Consider the following 6,491-nt stretch of genomic DNA (forward strand, 5'->3'; position numbering starts at 1 on the left):
GTTCAGGAGCAGGCACTGCTTTCAGGCAAGAGTGATGAATCCAGTTCTTGTGTCCTTCGACCTTCGCCGCCGTGTGGGAAACAAGCAGGACAGTGTGGGGTCCCTTCCACTTCTCTTGGAGAGGCTCGTCCTTCCAGGTCCGAACGAGTACAGAATCGCCTGGCTGCAAGGAGTGGACCGGGGTATCCAGTAGAGGAGGCTGTGAATCTTTGGTATACCTGTGAAGAGAAGAAAGAACAGCAGACAGAGAGCACATGTACTGAGACAAAAACCCGCAGCCTACCTCCCACTCCCCTAACAGAACCGGTGTACCATCCAGAGGCCATGCCCTTCCAAACATAATCTCGAAGGGACTAATGCCTAACCTGCCCTGGGGTAGAGCACGAATGCGGAGTAACACAAGGGGCAAAGCATCTGGCCACTTAAGAGAGGCTTCCTGACAAATTTTAGAGAGATGTCGCTTGAGTGTCTGATTAGTACGTTCCACTACACCACTGGCCTGTGGTCGCCACGGTGTGTGTAACTTCCAGGAGATTTGCAAGACATCTGAAATCCTTTGAACAATTTGAGATGTAAAGTGTGTTCCATTGTCAGATTCCATCCACTGGGGGAGCCCAAAGCGGGGAATGATCTCCTTGACAAACTTAAGAGCCACTGTTTTGGCAGTGTTGTTACGACATGGGAAGGCTTTGGGCCATCCACTGAAGCGATCCACCATGACAAGGAGATACCTGTACCCTTGGGTTCTAGGAAACTCAGTAAAGTCTATTTGCCACACCAATCCTGGGCCTGGGGTAGGTTCCAAGGTAGCTGGCAACACTGGTACTCCTGGTCGAGGGTTGTTCTTTTGGCAGAGTAGGCAGTCAGCCTGTACCTGGGAGGCTAGGGGTCTAAGTCCAGAGGTTAGAAAATACTTGCTCATAAGCTGAGTAAGAGCCTCTCTGCCTGCGTGGGTGGTTTGATGCAGTTTTTGCAGCACTGGTCGGATTAAGCCCTTAGGCAAGAGGACTTTTCCCTCTGTGGAATAAAACCATCCCTCCTTTTCCTGGAGACCAAACCTGTCAGCCAGGTATCTGTCCTCAGAGGAGTACTTAGGGGCTGCAAGCTCACCTACTGATGGAATGAGGGCATGGATTTGGGTATTCTCCCCTGTCGGTGACTCCAGGGTAGCAGCACACTTGGCTTCCCTGTCTGCTCTAGCGTTGCCCTTGGTTACATCCTGATCCTCCTTCTGGTGAGCTTTGCAATGTATCACTGCTACTGCTGAGGGGAGCTGTACTGCTTCTAAAAGCCGGAGAATTTGAGACCCATGCTTGACCGGAGAACCCTGAGCAGTTAACATTCCCCTTTGTTTCCACAGACCAGCGTGAGCATGCAATACCCCAAAAGCATATTTTGAGTCAGTAAATATATTAACCCGTTTGTCTTTTGCCAGTTCAAGTGCACGGGTTAAGGCTACTAGTTCAGCAAGCTGGGCAGATGTTCCAGCAGGTAAACTCTCTGCTTCCACTGTGTCGTAGAGGGTCACAACAGCATAGCCCGCCCTCCTTTGCCCATCTATGACAGCACTGCTCCCATCAGTATACCACTCACAGTCTGCATTTGAGAGCGGTTGATCTTTTAGATCTGGGCGGCTGGAGTATTGGGCATCTATGACATCCAGACAGTCATGTTCCTGCTTCTCTGTTTCTGGTAGCAGGGTAGCTGGATTAAGGGTGGGACAGGTTTGCAAGGTAACTTCAGAGTTCTCTAACAATTTTACCTGGTACCGAGCCACCCGAGCCTGGGTGAGCCAGAGGCCACCCTTAGTGTCCAGCAGGGCTTGGACCATGTGGGGAGTGTACACGTGCACAGCTCCTCCCAGTGTCAGTTTTTCAGCTTCCCCAAGTACCAGGGCCGTGGCTGCGACCGCCCGCAAGCATGCCGGCCATCCCTTGGCAACTTGATCCAGTTGTTTGGAAAAGTAGGCTACAGGACGTTTCCAAGCACCTAACAGCTGAGTAAGCATTCCCAGGGCTACCCCTTTTCTCTCATGTACATACAGTTGGAACGGCTTAGAGAGATCCGGTAAACCCAGGGCTGGAGCCTCCATTAACTTCCTCTTTAAAGCCTGGTCTACACTAGGCGTTTAAACCGGTTTTAGGAGCGCAAAACCGATTTAATGCCACAACCGTCCACACTAGGAGGCACCATATATCGATTTTAATGGCTCTTTAAACCGGTTTCTGTACTCCTCCCTAACGAGAGGAGTAACGCTAGTGTCGGTATTAAAATATCGGATTAGGGTTAGTGTGGATGCTGATCGACGGCATTGGCCTCCGGGAGCTATCCCACAGTGCACCAGTGACCGCTCTGGACAGCATTCTGAACTCGGATGCACTGGCCAGGTAGACAGGAAAAGCCCCGCGAACTTTTGAAATTCATTTCCTGCTTCCCCAGCGTGGAGATCTCATCTCATCAGCACAGGTGACCACGCACAGCTCATCAGCACAGTTAACAATGCAGTCTCCTGAGAATCGTAAAAGAGCCCCAGCATGGACTGCACGGGAGGTACTGGATCTGATCGCTATCTGGGGAGAGGATTCAGTGCTAACAGAACTGCGTTCCAAAAGACGAAATGAAAAAGTATTTGAAAGAATTTCTAAGGCTATGACGGATAAAGGCCACAGCCAGGACTCAGTGCAGTGCAGAGTGAAAGTTAAGGAGCTCAGACAAGGCTACCAGAAAACCAAAGAAGCAAACGGAAGGTCCGGGGCAGGTCGAAAAACATGCCGCTTCTATGCTGAGCTGCATGCAATTTTAGGGGGCTGCACCACAAGTACCCCACCCCTGATCGTGGATTCCGAGGTGGGGGTTGTAATCTCTTCCATGGCTGAGGATTATGCAGACGGGGAAGATGAAGATGAAGAAGAGGAGGAAGACCTAGCAGAGAGCACACAGCACTCCGTGAGCCCCAGCAGCCAGGAGCTTTTTATCACCCTGACGGAATTACCGTCCTCCCAGCCCTCACAAGCGGAATTACCGTCCTCCCAGCCCTCACAAGCCACTATCCCAGACAATGACGCCATGGAAGGGAGCTCTGGTGAGTGTACCTTTGCAAATAGCAAACATTGTTTTTTTAACCAAGCCTTTTTTAATGATTGATTTGCCCTGAGGACTTGGGATGCATTCGCAGACAGTATAGTTACTTAGAAAAGTTTGTTAACATGTCCGGGGATTGAGAGGAAATCCTCCAGGGACATCTCGATGAAGCGCTCCTGTAGGTACTCCAGAAGCCTTTGCAGAAGGTTTCTGGGCAAGGCAGCCTTGTTCCGCCCACCGTGGTAGGACACTTTACCACACCATGCATGTAGCAAGTAATCAGGTATCATTGCGTGGCAAAGCATAGCAGCGTATGGTCCCGGTGACTGCTGGCATTCAAGAAGCATCCGTTCTTTATCTTGTTCTGTTATCCTCAGCAAAGTGATATCGTTCAGGATAACCTGTTTAAAAATCAGGAATTTAAGTAAGGGGGGTGGCCATTTTTCTACTGGGTTGGCGGAATGCATCAGCTTAAAAAAAACACTTTCCTGCACGTAGCGAAGCGGGGGGAGGGGAGGAGTGAAATGCCGATGATCTTTTCTGTGTTTGGTCACCGGCGATCTTCCCCAAGGTACCAGACACGCAGGGGGTGGGGGGTGGGAAGGGTGTTGATTAGCAGGGAGCTAGCGTGGTATTAGCCATGCGTTGGGGGGAGGGGTAAATCACTGCAGAAGCCGAAAGACAGTGGCTTACCATGGCCGCATGCAAGCTGAATTCTGATGCCTGGACCTGTGTCTGAGAGATGTGTAACTGCAGAGCTGCAGGCACTCACTATTAAGATGAAAAATGCGACCTTGTAGGGAAATCAAATGTATCTTTCTAAATATTTATCTCCCTCATGCAGCTGCAAATTTTTCAACCATCCCTCCTCCATCCCAAAGGCTAGCACAGATAAGGCGGAGGAAAAAGAAGACGCGAGATGAGATGTTCTCGGATATTATGGAAGTTACACGCAATGAAAGAGCTCATCTGAATGAGTGGAAGGACGTGGTTTCAAATTACAGGAAAGAGGCCAGTGAACGTGAGGACAGGAGGGATGAACGTGAGGACAGGAGGGACAACCGAGATGAGAGGTAGCGGCAGGAAGACCGGCAGGAAAATCAGCGGTGGCGGCAGGAAGATCAGCGGTGGCGGGATGCAACTCTGGGGCTGCTGCGTGATCAAACTGACATGCTCCGGCATCTTGTGGAGCTTCAGGAACGGCAGCAGGATCACAGAGTGCCGCTGCAGCCCCTGTATAACCACCCTCATCCCTCACCATGTTCCACATCCTCCTCACCCAGACGTGTAAGAACGCGTGGGGGGAGGCTCCGTGCACCCGCCCACTCCACCCCCGTGGACAGCCCAACCAGAAGGCTGTCGTTACTGTGAATTTTTTTTAATGGCCTTCTCCATCCCTCCTATCCTCCTCCCAAACCACACCCTTACTTCTCTATCTCTTTTTATAATGAATCAATAAAGAATTCATGCTTTTTAAATGAGAGTGACTTTATTTGCATAAGTAAGCTGTACTCGAAGGGGGTGGGGGAGTTGCTTACAGGGACTGAGTCAATCAAGGGGATTGGGTGTTCATCAACAAACACAGCAGTCACACTGTACCCTGGCCATTGATGAAGCTCGTTTTCAAAGCTTCTCTGATGCGCACCGCTTCCTGGTGTGCTCTTCTAATCTCCCTGGTGTCTGGCTGCGCGTAATCAGCGGCCAGGTGATTTGCCTCAGCCTCCCACCCCGCCATAAAGGTCTCCCCCTTACTCTCACAGAGATTGTGGAGAATACAGCAAGCAGTAATAACATAGGGGACATTGGTTTGGCTGAGGTCTGAGCAAGTCAGTAATGTCCGCCAGCGCGCCTTTAAACGGCCAAATGCACATTCCACCACCATTCTGCACTTGCTCAGCCTGTAATTGAACAGATCCTGACCACTGTCCAGACTGCCTGTGTATGGCTTCATGAGCCATGGCATCAAGGGGTAGGCTGGGTCCCCCAGGATAACGACAGGCATTTCAACATCCCCAACTGTTATTTTCTGGTCTGGGAAGTAATTCCCTTGCTGCAGCCATTTAAACAGAGTAGTGCTTCTGAAGACGCGAGCGTCATGAACCCTCCCTGGCCATCCCACGTGGATGTTTGTGAAACGTCCCTTGTGATCTACCAGTGCTTGCAGCACCATTGAAAAGTACCCCTTCCGGTTTACGTACTGGGTGCCCTGGCGCTGCGGTGCCAAGATAGGGATATGGGTTCCATCTATCGCCCCCCCACAGTTAGGGAATCCCATTGCAGCAAAGCCATCCACTATGGACTGCACGTTTCCCAGAGTCACAACCTTTCATAGCAGCAGCTTAGTGATTGCTTTGGCTACTTGCATCACAGCAGCCCCCACAGTAGATTTTCCAACTCCAAATTGATTCCCGACTGACCGGTAGCTGTCTGGCGTTGCAAGCTTCCACAGGGCTATCGCCACTCGCTTCTCTACTGTGAGGGCTGCTCTCATCTTGGTATTATGGCATTTCACGGCAGGGGCAAGCAAGTCACAAAGTTCCATGAAAGTGCCCTTACGCATGCGAAAGTTTCGCAGCCACTGGGAATCGTCCCACACCTGCAACACAATGCGGTCCCACCAGTCAGTGCTTGTTTCCCGGGCCCAAAATCGGCGTTCAATGGATAGAATCTGCCCCATTACCATCAGGATCTCCAAAGCGCAGGGGCCCGCGGTTTGAGAGAATTCTGTGTCTATGTCCTCATCACTGTCATCGCCGCGCTGCCGTATCCGCCTCCTCCTCGCCTCGGATTGAAGGTCCTGGTTCACCATAGACTGCACGAGAGTGCGCGAGGTGTTTAAAACATTCACGATTGCGGTATGGAGCTGAGCAGGGTCCATGCTTGCTGTGCTATGGTGTCTGCACAGTTCACCAAGCAAAAAAAGGCGCGAAACGGTTGTCTGCTGCTCAGGGAGGGAGGGGTGAGGCTGTACCCAGAACCACACGCGACAATGATTTTTGCCCCATCAGGCACTGGGATCTCAACCCGGAAATGCCAAGGGGCGGGGGAGGCTGCGGGAACTATGGGATAGCTACGGGATAGCTACCCACAGTGCAACGCTCCAGAAATCGACGCTAGCCTCGGACCATGGACGCACACTACCGATTTAATGTGTTTAGTGTGGCCGCGCGCACTCGATTTTATAAAATCTGTTTTACAAAACCGGTTTATGCAAATTCGGAATAGTCCCGTAGTGTAGACGTACCCTAAGATTTTAAATGCCCTGTCCGCTTCTGGGGACCAGTGAAAGGGGTCATGATCCGCTCCCTTAACACATTCATACAGAGGTTTTGCCCACAGTCCAAACTCTGGGATCCACATTCTGCAAAAGCCTGCCATGCCCAGAAATGCTCTAAGCCTTTTCCGGTTGC

The sequence above is a fragment of the Mauremys mutica genome, unplaced genomic scaffold (assembly GCF_020497125.1).
Source record: "Mauremys mutica isolate MM-2020 ecotype Southern unplaced genomic scaffold, ASM2049712v1 Super-Scaffold_100095, whole genome shotgun sequence".
NCBI lineage: Eukaryota > Metazoa > Chordata > Testudines > Geoemydidae > Mauremys > Mauremys mutica.